Here is a 16,440-nt window from a genome sequence, read left to right on the forward strand (position 1 = left end):
CGCGGTATGGCGTGCCTTTTCCATGACGAACATGCGCGCGATTCAATGTCAAACCTGAATTCCGTCTCTGACGACTTCCACGTGATCTATAGATCGCTGCGACAAAATCCCGCTATCTTTTTGGGGTTGAGTCAGCCCCTTGAGCGTTTTGTATAGTATAAAACCACTCCCGAACGACTTGCTGACGCTTTAATATTCTGACGATAAAGACGAAGCAGGAGGGACGTCCCAATATCGAAGTCCTCGTCACCCTACCAATTTCGGCTCGCTGTAACGTTTCCTTTTCACTTTATCGTCGCACTCTGCAAAGAGTCCGTTAAAATCGCGCAACTGGTTACGCGGTGCTCTTTTCAGTCGGAGCTTAAAATCTCGAAATGACGAAGGAATTCCCGTCTTACACCGAGCAACGGTGTCGAGAGCACGCGTTTTTTTTTTTTTATGAAAATGCTTAAATTCTGAGTGGAAATCGTCAACATCATCGACATCGTTAACGTTTAAAGTACTAGCATTATATTCACACCCCGTAACTACGAGCCTGTAACAGATTGAAAAAAAAAAAAACACAAAGTTTTTTGCACAACCCTTTTCAGAAGCGACGGACAAACCTCTGCCAAATTTGTTATATTTACAGAAAGTTCACTTCCCGTAAATAATGATAATCATTTACGGGGAACGAGGGGATTACGTCAGAAAGGAGTCAAGGGTCGGGGACGGGAGGGGCGGGAGGGTGGTGGGGGGGGGGGGGGGGGCAGGAGGAAGTAGAGGAATAAAGTCAGGCGAGGGAAGGAAGCCAAGATAGCGGGAGAGTGGCGGGGAGTGTTTATTAATTAATGAAGCGGGTGCCGCATGACTTGAATCGCAAGTAGCGCACGGATCTCGGCGTATACTTGGGGTCGTAAGGATCAGAAGGGTAGGCAACCGGGAGGTTAGCTCAGCGTCGCTGGTTTCAGGGGTGCGTTTCACCACTGCTCGATCAATTGGTCGTCATCAGCGAGGCGATGACGTTTCGGATATACGCGGATCATTTACACGCGCTGTATTCCAAGTCAGTCGTCTGTTGAAATGTGTAGAAGTTTTTTTTTCATCATTGCCCGAACAATGAAATTTGTGATATCTTTTTGTTCGATCGGAGAAAGAAATTAAATATTCTTGTCATACAGGATGGTTAGAAAAAAATCTGAAAATTTGGGAAATTTTATATTTTCTCGGATGAATGATTATGCGAAGTTTACTCTGTATGTTTATTCATGTTATTATATTTTTTTAGAAAAGCGAGGATGATAAAGAAAATTCTGGAAGTACCCTCGGAAATTCTGTGACGTATTGTATGAGATGAATTTGATAGGTAAAGCGTAACTTTTGGGACTAACACTGTAAACTCACCGTGCTCTCGCTCTCTCTTCACCTAGGTATTCCGAACTACTGCAAGCCGTACGTCTATGTGTGTTTACACACGCGCACACACATTGTCGATAAACTTGCATCGGCGATTAATTCCTCCAACAAGTTTATCGACAATCGATTTTTACGCTTTTCATCCGGCTGTTTCAATGTTGTTCACCCTGTGTCCCAATTTGTCAGGCTTTAACTCCGATTAGAGCTCGGGTAAAAATATTTGCTTCGAAGCTTCGTACTTACGAATAAACGGAACTGATTTCCGTACATGCGCTGAAGTTTATACGTATGTACGTTTCGTTTGATTGGATATTTTGATTTTGTTTCTTCCGATTGATGAGAAGGAAAACGTCCGCCATCCCTTCATTAAACCATGTATAATATACATAGGGGAACGTGGGGCATAACGGAAGCCCCAAAAAAATTTGGGAAAAAAACGATATGTTTTTTAAATATTGAGATATCATTAGAGGTCTGTTTAACATTTGTTGAATTAAACCCGGTGCTCAAAAGCCGCTAAAAATAATTATCGGCTTAGGGAGTTCGTCGTGCCTCACCTTCCCTGATAAGTTTTCAATAGTCACAAGTGAAATTAACGCATTATTTTTGTTGTTTCAGGTGAGTTTTACACTATAACGCGGATCATTTCGAGATCCTTCTACGGTCCAACTTGTACCTCTTGGTAAGTCAATCAAGGAATCTATCACGAGGCACCTTAGTACCGTGTCGGCTTCAAACAAATCGTGGTTCAACATCCCTCGGTTTAAACCCTTGACAACGGTCCGCGGACCCTCGCCAAAGTGCTGCCAAAAGGGTTTCATGATTAGTCTTGTGATTCGGATCACTTCTGGAAAACAACTGGGGGAACGCTGACTGTCGGTGGACGATCCTCTTGTCACTCGAAGTCTCGACACGCCTGATTTATTCAGGATTTGTTGCAATGGCGGTGAGAGGATACGACCTGAAAAGTTCGACAAACTTTTTAGCCGTGAAATTTCAAACGCCATCTAAAAAGGCAACGAGGAATTTGGATAAATGGGAGTCGGGTTCGTCGGACACCTCAAGCCATTTGTGAAAATAAACTTGCGACGGATTCTCGATTCGTTGAATTGTAAAATTGTATATATACGTCGCTACCTCAGCTCTCCAACACAACGACGTAACCGCTCTTGCAATTTGCCGGGATATTGTAAAGTCTGGCACTGGTCAGCCAGGGTATTTCGGGGCGGGGTTAAGAAGCTTACGAAGTTAGGTGCGGGGTCCCAAATACCGATATACGCCTCTGCGTTGTGTCTGATTCGCTTTCCCATGCCGGCGCCATCTTGATTCCTAAAATTAATTCACGACGTTCATTCTGTCCGGTATCAAAGAAACTGTAATCCGTTTAATATCGTTCATCTTGGTTTCAATATTAATGCCAACTTGCAGCTGGCAGTAAGTGCCAAGCCCCGAAAGATGACCGTTGGGTATTCAAAAAGAAACCTGATCGATTTGATCTTACACTTTTACCATATCTCCTCCGTCACCTCCAGGTCCTGAAATTCTTCCGATAGTTGACGCCGGGGTCGATGACGATGGAAATTCGTTCCAACTCAATTTGCGATCCGCGAAAATTGCACCGGGCTTACGTCGTTCGTCGCCATGGATTTGCAAGGCTAACCAACCGCGGCGAGGTTCGCGTGGTTCGAAAAGTGGTCAGTTTAAGCTTCGACCACGCAGACCCCAAACTGCAGGGGTGCATTTCTCCTAGGTTAAAGTTTGAACCGTTATCCCCATCAATCCTTGCGGCTTAACTCAATTCTACCCGCAGATTCTCCATCGAGTTTTCAGACGCACAGGCGGCTACATTGCTGCCCATAATATCACGCCTGTGCAGTTTAGCATGGTACAAATTTAGTCAAATTCAAAAATTCGACTTGTCTTTCTGTTATGCAACTGAAACTCCTACCTTCATTGTATTTTCAAGATCTTTAAACATGATTATACGATTGTGATGAAAGACAAACGCTTCACCGGATAAAGCGAATCACTCCTACAAGACTATGCACCCAAGGTGGAATAAATATTCAATGCCGACTTCAGGAAGATGAATCTATAATACTGGGAATATTATTCTGAAAATTAGGCACTGGACGTATTTTACAGTTTGCCTGAATGGTGAAAGATGGTCTAGATTTCGATAAGCGATCCTCCCATATCCATCATACGTTACCGGGGTTCATGCTGTATTCCAAGATTCAGTATCTCGAGAATTCCGGATGAGCCACAATATGGAGGAAAAAAACGAGAATTTATGACACTGACGCTGAGCTTAGAGTGGTTTGTTGGTACTCGATGTCTACGCATAAAGCGCGGCTGGAGGCCGAGGTGGGGAAGAGATTTCAATATGTGACGTCCGTCTGACAAACCAGAAAAGTTCTCAGTGAATATAGATGTTATGCGAGTAAACCGAAAAAGTGCTTGAGGCGTGTCTCTCATTCCGTGTTGGTTTAACCAGTGACAGCGAGATTGAGTCAGGTCGTTGAACACTCGCGCCCCACGCGTATGGCATGCATCGTGAAATTGAGATTGAAATACAGCGGAAAAAATTCTTTTTTTCCAGCCTCAATGCTGCAGAAAGCTGAGAGAGGGTGCATACGGGCTGCGATTGTTGCACCCTTTTACCTCATTTCTCTTCTTCTTATCCAGTTACTCGTCCTTCCCAATCTTTGCATCGCGTTTTCTTCTCCAACGTTGGTGTCTACCGCAAAATGCAATTGATGGTAAGCCTTCTCCCCTGGGACTTTGGTAGATCTAGTCGAAACAGATCGATGTTTGCATAGAAATACTTTTAAAAAAGTGAACGGTTATCTGATAAATACATTCCAACTTTTCTACCGACGGTGCCTTCAATGTGTCGAAGTTTATTCAACCCACGGAGCGTCTCGAAGCGAGGCTGGTCGATACTCCACGATTTTTACCTAAGAAATATAAATGACGTATATATTTCAACAGTCCAAAACGTAGAGGGGGTGGTCGGCTTGAAAGCGTCAGGCATCACTTCGACTGACATCCGTTCTACTCGCCTTTCGCAAAAAAGAAAGCGTCAGCGGTCAGAGATCAGAGACCACGTCATTAATACCGAGGAAATGCTCGTGAAAATTGGTGGAGAACTTGAGAGCCGCCGAACGTTTTGCCAAACGAGTGGTAAAATCGATGTTGGAATTGGTTCGATTTGTCTCTAAAATCTTTATCATCCTTTGACGATATACCTATACCATATTGCTTGAACATTCGATCGCCGAGCTGCTTTTCTCAATTTGTACGAACAGCACGTGCCGTCTTTATTTGGTTTCTTTATTCTTTTTCTTACGTTTAGTACCTAAAGAGAAAATTTATAAAACCGGTATTGCTGTGCAGATTAGCGCAGTATCTAATGAACCGGATGAAAAATAGCGTAATGGCTCACTCGCGCTGTTGCGGTAAATGGAGTAGCTACGATGCACACACGCATACATGCATAGACACGGCCCGCTGGTCTAGACTCATTTACGTTAAACCAACGCCGAGAGAGCAGCATTTTCTCAGAATAAAACAACAGGTAAGAATCGAATTAGAAGTCTGTAAGACGTCTTACGGTTCCTCGTTGTACACGAAAGCCATCTTTGGTTCGTGAATCATTGCCTTGCAGCATGTTCCATTTAATTCATTGACTATAAAAAACAGGAAACTCATCGACGACCCGGTGAACCGACTAGAACTACTGAACTTTCTAAATCAAAAATTGATACTTGGAATTCGCGAAGTAGCGATGAATAAGCGGAACGTTAAAATTGGACCAATTATTATTACTCAATTATCAAGAAGCTACTGCTCGAATCGCTATTGACTCTTACTATATATTTTGTCCTCCTATACGTCATCATCATGTGATATCTTCTATTTACTGACCAACAAGACGCAAGCGTAACGTCACATCGTTTAAAGCCTCCTTGTACTTGTAATAACATTTTATACTTAATTCGATTTCACGATTAGTTCAGTTACAGAAACTGTCATACTTGTTTCCACCTTTGCCTCACGAGCCTCTGAGAACAGACCTTTCTCACAGTGAATGGGGTAATGATACGTATGTTTGTCGGGTTATTCGATGATTCCTACTCGAGGGGAATCAGTTACTTACAGTAAATTAGCTCCAAAATCGAGGCCTTATCAGCGTTTTGCAGTTTTCTCACAGCTCATTTCCGATTTCTCGTCTCGGAGAATCAATCCTCGCACGATGTAGGCATGTAGCCTTCTTATTTGAAGTATAAAGTACACGGTACCTGTAACGATGTTGCAATATTTCTTTCGTGTCTCCGTATTTTCAGGCTGTTCAACTGGATACGTGGAACAGTCCTTATTGTTAAACATGACAGTATCCTAACTATTCCGATACAAAATACGTTATTATACAATTCGAAAACTGTTAAGAATTCTTTGCTTCGTCCTTTTGTCCCAACGCTTAATTCTCAGTCGTTTGGATTCTCTTTTAAATTTTGATGACGAGCTCCCATCACTCAGCAAGACAGATTCTGTTATAGAATCATATATAATTAATTGCAAATCTTGTAACTGTTGGGCGCAGTTATTTCGTTGCACTGTTTCCCTCAACCTCGGTTGCATCTTTGGAAAATTGATCCTGTCCATAGAGGACCGATAATTTGACCCCGTACACAAGTCCTTGATCTAACGGACCACCGGTGGTGTAATTGAATTCAATTACTGCAGTGCCAGCGTTGCGGCTCTCAACCGCGATGAGTATGGGACATTACGAACCATATACTCACAGTCTTGGACTGACAGAATCTGGACTCAATCATCGCCTAATAAGTTTCCGTTTCGTTTAACATTGCGTGCGAGACTCATTGTAAGAAGCAATACATCTGTTACCGCGCTTACGAACGAATATGACTTTTCACGGTTGCTTTCAACTCTTCGTGAAACCCTCGCCTTCATAAACTTAACCCTCTCAGATGCTTCACAGGCTGTTTGAACATCGCGCGACACTCCGCCACTATCGCGTAACTTTTCGCACCAGAAGTAGAGATAACCTCTTGAATCCTTTCCAGAACCTGCCATGACAATGAGAAGGTGCACATGGTTTGGAAAGTTCTCTCCGGCCGTCTCGGGCAAGACTTTGGCGTGGGCGTCGCGTCGCAGCGTCGCGAGGCGTCGGAGCGCAAAGAACATGTAACGAAATTCGACCACCTCTTTCTTGCCCGTCATGTAGTCCTTCCATTGCGTTCTTCTGCCCAACGGATAGAAAATTCTCAGCACCACACTTTCACATCCCTCGTCGTGACGTGATGTGATACGAAACTTCAACTTCGCCCTTCACAACTTCGGTTATTCATGCGGATTTATTTCGAATAATAACTGCGCTCGGTGTGAGGCTGCAGGCAAAAAATTCTGGGGTGAAAAATTTTCGTGAAAATGTATAGCGAAAAGTTTTTAACCCCGTATTTTTCCAAGTCCCGAAAGCTCTGTATAAATACTGCGAGAACTCTGGCCTTCGCCGTGGATTATCCCATAAATTGAACTTTTGGGATGCAGTAAACAGTATACGTAAGAGTTTCATGGTAACAGTTTCTTTCCGTGTCCGTTTTGGAGGAAAAACTTGATTTTTTTTTTTTGTACCATTCATTATACGTAACGCAGGTTTAATTTTTTGCTACATTATGGAACTCAGTTGCTGAGAAGATACAATTTTCTTACGACAAATTAAATTCCCAGCATTTTATCAATGTCACCGTATATTTATCCGAAAATCACGTTTTACGCATGAATTACCCTGCCCGAGTGTCGAGACGTGGACGAATCTACACGTAAAATTATGCTCGGTCAGACTTGACGCGTCGTTGGTACATGGCGTTGAATAGCGGTATGTGTACGTAGACGACGAGGATTGGTTCTGCAGTCTCCAGCACCTCCTCATGCATATTTACTCCGGTGACGCGGAGGCTGCTACCTCTTGGCTAGCGCAAACATTGTCCATGAAAAGAGGATGGATCTACTCTATTTGTTCTCTGCTACTAGCCCCGATTTGTTACTGTACACGCACAGGACCGATCCTTAAAGGATGATGTGTCACGAGTTACCTGACACATGGCGTTGTTGTGTTAACAAAACGAATGTTTCCCTATTCTCAACGGAGTTTTCTATGCGTGCACAGATAGGCATGACACGCACTGCGTAATGCGTAATTAAGTATCTGGTTTTTAGCTTCGATTGTTTTATACCACAAGATATAGGATACTCTTCTCTTATGATTATAAAAAAAATTTTAAAGTTGCGCATTATCATTCGGCACTAAACAAAAAAAAAAGGTCATCAGCAATTCATCCCCATCCATTAGTCTGAATTTTCTGAATTTTTCACGTGCTTATATCAAGGCCCGCGAGATTTTATACCCTGCGGTATGTACGTTCAGCTCGGAAAGTGCGATCGCGCTCTTGGGAAATATTTTAAATATTAATTTATTCCTCCCGTGCAGGTATTATAGATACTTGACTATAAACGGTGAAGTGGATGAAATTCGTATCGAAACCAACGCGGTGTTCTCTTCAAGTAACGCATACCACAGTCACCATGATGATATGATGTGCCCTCGCATCGACCGTCGTTGCACAGCAGCCGCAGTTGACTGATTCGTACGTATCCATGCTACGCTTTAATTTCACTCAAAGTCATCATTGGTGGGTACGCAAAACGTATTCCACATTGGGTACAGAGATTTCCCGGTGAAACGAACCGAGTGGAACAGAACTGGGGAAAAATGTGTTGCGTAACTCTGGGACCTACCTATCTTCTTTTTTCGCAATGGTAATAGGTAGGTAATTTTGCACGATGGAGGTACGCGAGTCTGGTTCTCTCGGCTTTTTGAATCCTTGATTTATCCGCTCGTTCTTATCTCCCTCGAGTCGACCATTGGCAATTCACGATCGTCAGATTTCATGTGCCACAATAAACTCAACGCTTGACACTTGACGCATCGCTACCGTATCTGTCGTGCGTACTCGAACGTGTAAGCGATGTACACACATGTCTGTGTTTTTGCTCTCGTAAAACTGCAGGGACTCTTCGCGTCTTGTCATACAAGTTCAGTCAAAGTCCATTAAGGAGATTGAATGTCGTGCGGAAAAAATACGAGAGTGAGAAATGACAGGGGCCTGGGGGGGGGGGGGGGGGAGAGTTCACCGTTCGAACATGGATTGTGTAGATCTATATATCATGCCTTGGAACAATTTTTTCGACACTGTTAATTTTGGAATACTAATTAATACTGTTTCTAAACATAGAGCACTAACTCTTGTCGGTCAAGATTATATAATAATTCACATAGAAATCCTATGATCTCATATTTTCCTAGGAATAACTATTACAGAAGAGTATCTCTGAATTCGTACATTTTATTGCAACTATGGAGAATTAACGAAGCAAACATCGATACCCGAATTCTCTTCGTGCATGCAGCTTCTCACCCGTATATCTTCTCGTCTTCACTTTGATACTGCAATGACGGCATAACATGACTATTCGCAACGTGACATTCACGTTATCCGTATTATCATGATCAATTCCAACATCATCGGCTTAGCAGATAATTTATTTCGCACTCCGGGATAAACCGTAATTGCATATTCATTCCATACTAGCTGTCGTTCTCGGATCTGCTGTCCTCGAGTTTTCATTGCGCAACCTTCACCGATTATTTACGCAAAAATATAGTAACAGTGATCGTAATGAGAAAGAAGAGTAACAGATACTAGACTTTCTGGTAACAGGTACAAAACTTATTTTCATTTTCTACCTAGAACTATATTTTTGGATCGTGGTGAAAAATGAAAATAGTTAAGGACTGAGTGATAGCCGAATCTAACAATTTCTCTCAGTGTAAATGTTAGCACAGAAATTAATTGACATTAGAACATACACGGTTATTTATTGGTACACTGTGCAGGGAGGCACAGATCGGTGTTTGCAGCAACTTCGTCATTTCATACAGACACTGCATCTCGCGTGTGCGAGTAATACTTGGCTCGCTATCGTCAACCCCTCGAGTGTCTTTGACCCCGCGGTGCCAGCCTCTAGCAACAATCGAGTCTGTTCATTATTTCAACAACTCCTGCCACTTTTAATGGCCTCCTCTTTAGTCCTCAGCTCGCTGGAGAAGGAGGACGTCGATACGTCCCGAGAACTTGAGAGACGAGAGTAACCGGTGCATAAGGTATTTGCATTTTGGTATCGAATATTGTAATCAGTTTTATTGATTCGGGAGAACTTTCAAACTCTTGTCTGGAAAATTCATTGGTGGTGCACGAAGTGAACCATGCACATCGCACGAAGCTTTATAGGCACGAAATTGCGGCTTTGAGAGCTAACTTCACCCTTGGTCTGATTTCAATTGCCCATTTATTTTCTGTTCGAAAAGAAAAGGTTTTGCGGTCAGACGTTGCAAGAAGAAAATAGAATTTTCTCTTCATCACAGAAAGAATCCCTAAGAAAATTTGCAATTTTTTACGAGCAGCTTTGTTTTTTCCGTGACATGCGACGAATTCGTTTTCTTATAATCAAGGATGTAGAGATCAGCCTCCACTTAAATCGTATTCGTAACGGGAAACTTATAATCTATGAAAACAATTAAAAATGGTGAGATTTATTTTTGTAAGAAGTATATTTGTAACTGTATAACAGGGCGAATGATGTAGCGATAAATTAAACGTTTTATGATATCCTGACGTATATTTTCTAATATTTTGCAATAACATTTTATAATCGTCAAAATAGAACCTCCTTCGCGCCGGTTCAGGTACAATAAAAATAATCGCAGCGGATTGTGAGCGAGTTGACGAGAATCACTTGCGTCGTCCATACGAAGATAGATAGTCGAGGTCTCTTCGTCCTCGGAGTAAATAGCGTCTAGATATATGTACCTTGAGTTATACCTACCAAAGATGTTGGCATTTAAAAATGATAAACATTGAATGGTAAAAGAGAGGTTAAGGAAGATTGTATCACTCGCTCGTAAACTAACTTTTCCACGATTTATGAAGCTCGAGCTTTTTGTTCGACGAACGTCTTATTCAATTTTATGCTTGCGATATTTACGATGCTGTTCAATCGCATCGAGTCGACGCTCAATTTTCTCGATCTTTTTGTTCATCTTCAATAAATTATTTCTGCACTTTTTATTTTATTTAAATTTTTTATTCAACTCCTGTCTTATTAAACAAATTTTTCGTTAATACCTACAATCGAAGAACCTTATTTTTCAACAATGCATCGATTTTGCCTGATTTTTTATTCTAATTTGCTTTCGAATTTCACCACAGATTTTCCCCGAATAAGAAAGTCGGGGCCAGATTATGTTGTATTGTGTGTACATTCAGATTGGATACTGATAGTAATGAAACACGATGCCATTTATAGGTCTAATAATTCGGCAACAACCACGTGCGAGTGATTCGACAATTATACAGTTAATGCTCCCACATTGCTAAATGAGCAAATAATAAGTACCTGGGAGCAATTATGGAATCCCAGGAAAATTCTATTATATAGGTCGTTCGGCCGATCCGGATTCCGTTGAAAGGATTTTTGCTCAAAGCATCAGAAAACATTCATAAATTGTCACAAATATATTTATCAACGCGGTTTATATCGTAAGGTTATAAAGTGTGTGAAAAAATGCGCGCGCTATAGAGCGTAGAATAGTTTTTATAAATAGCAAATAGACCACGGACCAGTTGGTATAACCCTGATACCGAATTCAATCTTTATCGCGGGACTGTTACTTGAATAGAAACTGTAATCTGGTTTTTAACTGCGGTCTCCTTTAATAATCAGCTTATGAAACATCCGTGCCTTTGTTTGATCAGGTGTGCATTAAACTGCCCCAGTTACACCTCGGACTAGATTATAATCTCACAGTTCAAACAGCGCTACTCCTCATGCACTGTAGCACCGGATTCTGTTCCACAACAATCGTACAGCTTATGAATTGTTAAAAGTGTCAAACTAGGTACCCACACCACAGAATTTTATCTGATTTTTAGATGAGTAACACATTTCGTTCACTCCGCCTCTGGTTTTTAATAAATGTGAAACCACATTGTACTAATTAGTGTTTATAATTGACATGTATTTTACTACTTCCATAAGCGTAATGGGTATTTAATGTTTCGGTGTTTATTGGGTATCTGGATTCAATAGCTAATTTCATAGAAAATGTATGAAGTATATAATTCGTGATGTGTCTACTGTGGATAATTGATGTTGACCTGATACTAGTTCGGATCCAACTGATTCTACATTTTTTTTTTTTTTTTAGATGTGAGAGGATAATTTTGACTCCTATTGACTCGCCTTTTTCTGGGGGAGAGACTAGAATTTTCTAGCTCACTTAGCGGGGACTGCAGAGTTCTCTTTCTCTAAACATCGTAAATTGACGATATATGTTTCTCTGCTTTTTCTCAAGTCACTCGCTGCTTTTGCCACCCAGACGTCGAAAGCCTGAAAGTCTGAAGCCCTTCGGTCCTCCAAGGCGCCAGTGAGTACGAACATCAACGCACGCACAATTTAATCCAGAGATACCTCAACCCTTTACTTCGCGAGATTTAAAACTTGTTTGCTTCCAGATAGTATAATAATTCTCGCAAGTTGAGTGGCAGTCGCGTCGGCAGATGTCAGAGGAAGTTTTTTTTATTTCTTTTATTTTTCCATTTTTTTGCAAGGTATCGAATGAACGGTGTTTACCCGCGAGAGTCTTTCCTCGGTTAATGTAGACATATAGAGATTCTTATCTGTATAATTATCGACGCATTCCGGACGCGCGTCGTCATCGTTATATTTCATTACTTCACGTCTCTGCAGCTACTCGCTTTCCTACCAACGAAAAGTTTCCTCATCTCGCTCTTGGTCTCCCCCTGGCTCTGTAGCTTCTCTAAAACTGTTTTAACAACGAAAGGCCAGGCAGTCTCGAGGGACCACCACGTCCACCAGCGTCTATAATTTATATATTCCATTCCCGCTTTGCCAGCTCGGTTTCAATCGACCAAAGTATTCTATCGGTGGACCGGCGCAAAAATACGCGAGCATCACCCAGCCCAACATAACCTAGCATAACGTGGATTGTCCGGGCGCTGAAAGCTCTGAGGAAAAACAAATCTTCCAAGCACCGAATTGAATCGACAATGTTCTCTTCTAGTCGCCTAACACAACGACCTTACACTCGGGTAATTGTTACGGAAGTGAGCACTTATTCTTCCACTCCCACGTCACTTTCCTGAAGAATTGTTCTTGCCTCGGCTGAGGTTTTTTTTCCTCTTGTAAGAAAGCAGCTAGGCTGTCCAGAGTCAGTCTCATCGACAAGCTGTCGGTCAAAACACATCGGCATCGAATTATGTTATCGGTAAAATGATACTTGAGATCGATTCACGGTCCTCAGACCTGTCTTTATCTTTGCGCGCTTTTCTTTCGATGATGACGTTACCGGTTACACGGTAGTGATCATCTCGTTGTTATTATAGCTTGATTGGTCAAAACTCTAGCTCAGTTTAAAAATTGATAGTGTTCAGTTTACACGATGCGTTGAGACCCCTTCATCCGTCTTTCAGCTGACCGTGCAGTTCAGGACTTGGACATACTATAAATTTAGCTGAATGTCGTTTATCGATCCTGTCGTCGCTTAGCCAGACCATCAATAATGATTGATTCGAACGGTGACTGCCAACAAATCTGATGCACTGTCAGTTTTCACAGCGACTTTGTAAAGCGATGCAGTAACGCGTAGATAGGAAATTTGACACGTATAATCGAAGGCTAACGATTAAAAATTTCGACACAATCCATTTTACATTCATTACTCTTAAGGTCTGCGTCTGTAAATAAAAAATAGTCTGTTTCTTCCAACATACTTTGGATATACCTACGGGTATTTTGGTACCGGTTGAAAATAGCAATCGAATGAAACTTCCACGGTTAGTATGGATATATATATATATAAATATACATACATATATATATATGTATGTATGTATAAAAGAACGGAGAGACAGACTTTATCTAACGCAAGCTGCGATTGAAATAATTCGTATCCAGTTAAGTGAGCTGACTTTTGTAATCGCATTCTTCACTATTTGGCACTCGTGACATTATCGTTAAAATTAAGTCTGCTCAACTGTTATAGAAGGTAGAATTATACCGGACTGGATGAAGCTAGCCAATTCATTTCGGGTTCTAACAAAATCCCCAGAATCCATCTTAATTCGCACCCACGGTTAACTAAAATCTAGAACGACGGGACAACCAATCTACTCTATTTATCATGGCGCTCACCACCGACCTTGTCTTCCGTAGATATCGAAAGACATATCTCACCAAATGCACCCGTACAAATTACACGACTAATCTTCATCCCTTGAATGAATTACACCCGACACACCTTAACTGTTATAGATATACCTACCTACGTGAAATATTGCAGATTTCTCTTTGTCACGAGTACCGTTTTCATTTTTACGTGTAAAAATCAACTCACGGTTAAAGTTATGAATCTCATAGAAATTTCTTTTTATCAAACTTGAATCAAGCATCTGTCAATTATTTTTTACACTAGATTTCTGGTAAAATTCAGGTACCTAAGATCTGTGATATTTTGAAACAATGTAAAAGGATCACACATCTGATTTGACTGATTCTATAAATCTTGAGTTAGTTTGTCGAATACTTTGACGGATTTCACATTATTTCAAAATTTTCTGTGATTTCAAAAAAATGTTGTACTTGTACGTCGAAATTTCAATTATTTCCCGTGACTTGAAATTACCATGTATAGATTTGCAAAAAGTTTTTGAAAAATACTTCATGTGCTGCATAAAAGTTTTACATTTTTTGCATGAAGCAGCCTCGCAATGATCAATGAATAAATAAAAATGTTGCGCAATCACGAAAAACGATACCCCGCTGAAGAAAAATCCGCGACGCCCTTGGACAGGCGAAGACATTGCCACCGAACAAATTCGAGCGTCGCGGCGCGTCGGCGGTTTGGCTATCGGTCAGAGAGGGTGACGAGACCCTTCGACGCGAGGCGTCGCGGCGCCGGCGCGCGATCTTCTCCACGAGCGTCAGTCGCGCGCGGCCTCTCAAACGCGACGCATCTCTCGTCCGTTCGTGCGATATCTCGCGTTTCTCACGACAATCTCGAGCCCCGTATCTTCTTCTCCCCCTCTTCGAAAAGTCGTCCCGCAACTCCGCCACCTTCTGTAAGAATAATCTCCAAGGGTGCGATACAGGACTTACGTTAATTGAACAATTTTCAACCTGAATTAAATAATATATTAGCTGCTTTTGAAAACCCATGTGTTTCTAATCTCACGTACGGTGTCTGCTGTGGCGAGGCTGGAAAATCGGTTTTTAACCTGCACATCGGCGATGGTGATTTTGAACACTTAAATTATATAACCCGCGAATGATCACGGTTGTTTAATTGTACAGGAAATGATGATATTTCTCACATTGCACTTTGTAAAATAGCAACTGTGTCAGGGTTTAAATTTTTCAACAAACATATACACACACATATTGCGTTCTAAACGATCTGTATTAATTTTACGATAGTATAGAAATACGTAGTACGATAGCGAAGATTCAGCTGTGATCGAGCACGTATTTAGTTACATATGCGATTTAAAAAGAAACGAAAGAAGAAAATCCGTCTCATTTCATCTTAATTATACACGTGTAAAAAACCTAGTGACGAATCGTGAAAAACCACAATATTATATGCATCGTAAGGTCGTTAAATATACGTGAACACGGTTATTTGTTCCGCGAGTGAGTTAGCTGTCATCTCCCACACATCCCAACCAACATTTATCGTCATTTCAGCCGCGCCAGACTGGCGCGTAAAACCTAATTCCGACCACTAAACTTGTCAACGTTTAACCAACGCGAAACACAAGCAACCATTAATATAAGTGATAAGAAGCATTGAGTAAGTGACTGGCGTTGTAAAGTATACGTTAACAGATTTATACCACGGGTCAAACACGATTACGCACGTGTCGCCTATGGTTCGAGAAATAGGGTTCAATTAAGACACGGTACCCGAGTTATCCGTCCAAATTTCGCGGACCACGTCAGAAACGAGGAGAAATTTTTTTTGAATATCGTTGGCTAACTTTGTTCGGCACAACTGATAAAGCGAGTGAAACGCAAGAGTCAAACCATCCCTGGAGTGTCCGGCAGACAAGCGATATAACAAAGACTCCAATCAGGGCTGGAAGCTGCTGCAGGCTGGCGTTGATCAAGGTAAGGTCACACTGTGACGAATTTACCTATTGCGAATTTTGGATACTAATGTGCCATTCCCTCGCTGATTCGTAAAATGCATTTCGTGTGAATAGCGTGAGAAGTAAATGTGATATAATTTATAAATAAAGAACTAGAGGAAAACTGCGCAAATTTGACCATAAAACGACTGCAATTTCAATTGTATAACATGGTGCTGAGGAGGCGTTTCAGTGAACCTCGAACCCCATGCTTATACCCTTGACGAAGTTGTAGTTTGCACGAGTACAGACATGCCTTGAATCGTTTATCAATCGTGGTGACTTTAAGACGTCATCGTCAACGACGTTAACCAGTTGGAGAAATTTTTTACGTGACCGTAAGTGTGCAGAAAGGAACAAGGCGATATTTCCTGTACCTCGATCGTCGGAACATATAATCACGAAGGAGGTGAATATTTTTATCCGGGTTTTTAGTTTTCCTTATGTTGTAGCCGTAGCTGAAGTTTTTTGGTACCGATTACCTGGCAATATTTGTGCAATTTTTAAAATTTGTTTTCAACAATCTTGAGAATTTTTCCTCAAAATCAGCATTTATAAGAAATCAATAACGTTATCTGCGGTATCTCACAGTGTAAATATCAGAAACTTTGCCATGTTTCAACCGAACTTACAAGGCCATCGTGCAAATGTATCAGCAAATGACCAATTCACAATATTGCACTCGCTGTAATAC

The 16,440-nt window shown here is 41.4% G+C and overlaps 1 protein-coding gene across 10 annotated transcripts in view; it reads left to right on the forward strand.

Moving 5' to 3' along the window:
* The window catches only part of LOC124310481 (stress-activated protein kinase JNK), a 158,627-nt gene that overhangs the window by 40,482 nt on the left and 101,705 nt on the right, over positions 1 to 16,440 (forward strand). For 2 of the 10 annotated variants that reach the window (XM_046774480.1, XM_046774482.1), the window contains exon 3: positions 11,894 to 11,965. The exons of 7 other annotated variants lie outside the window; for them this stretch is intronic. The gene's annotated coding sequence lies outside the window, so the exon portion shown is untranslated. Of the gene's footprint in view, positions 1 to 11,893; positions 11,966 to 14,553; positions 15,727 to 16,440 lie in introns of those variants that run through there. One more of the 10 variants, XM_046774483.1, reaches the window with a different exon arrangement.

The sequence above is a fragment of the Neodiprion virginianus genome, chromosome 1 (genome assembly GCF_021901495.1).
Source record: "Neodiprion virginianus isolate iyNeoVirg1 chromosome 1, iyNeoVirg1.1, whole genome shotgun sequence".
NCBI lineage: Eukaryota > Metazoa > Arthropoda > Insecta > Hymenoptera > Diprionidae > Neodiprion > Neodiprion virginianus.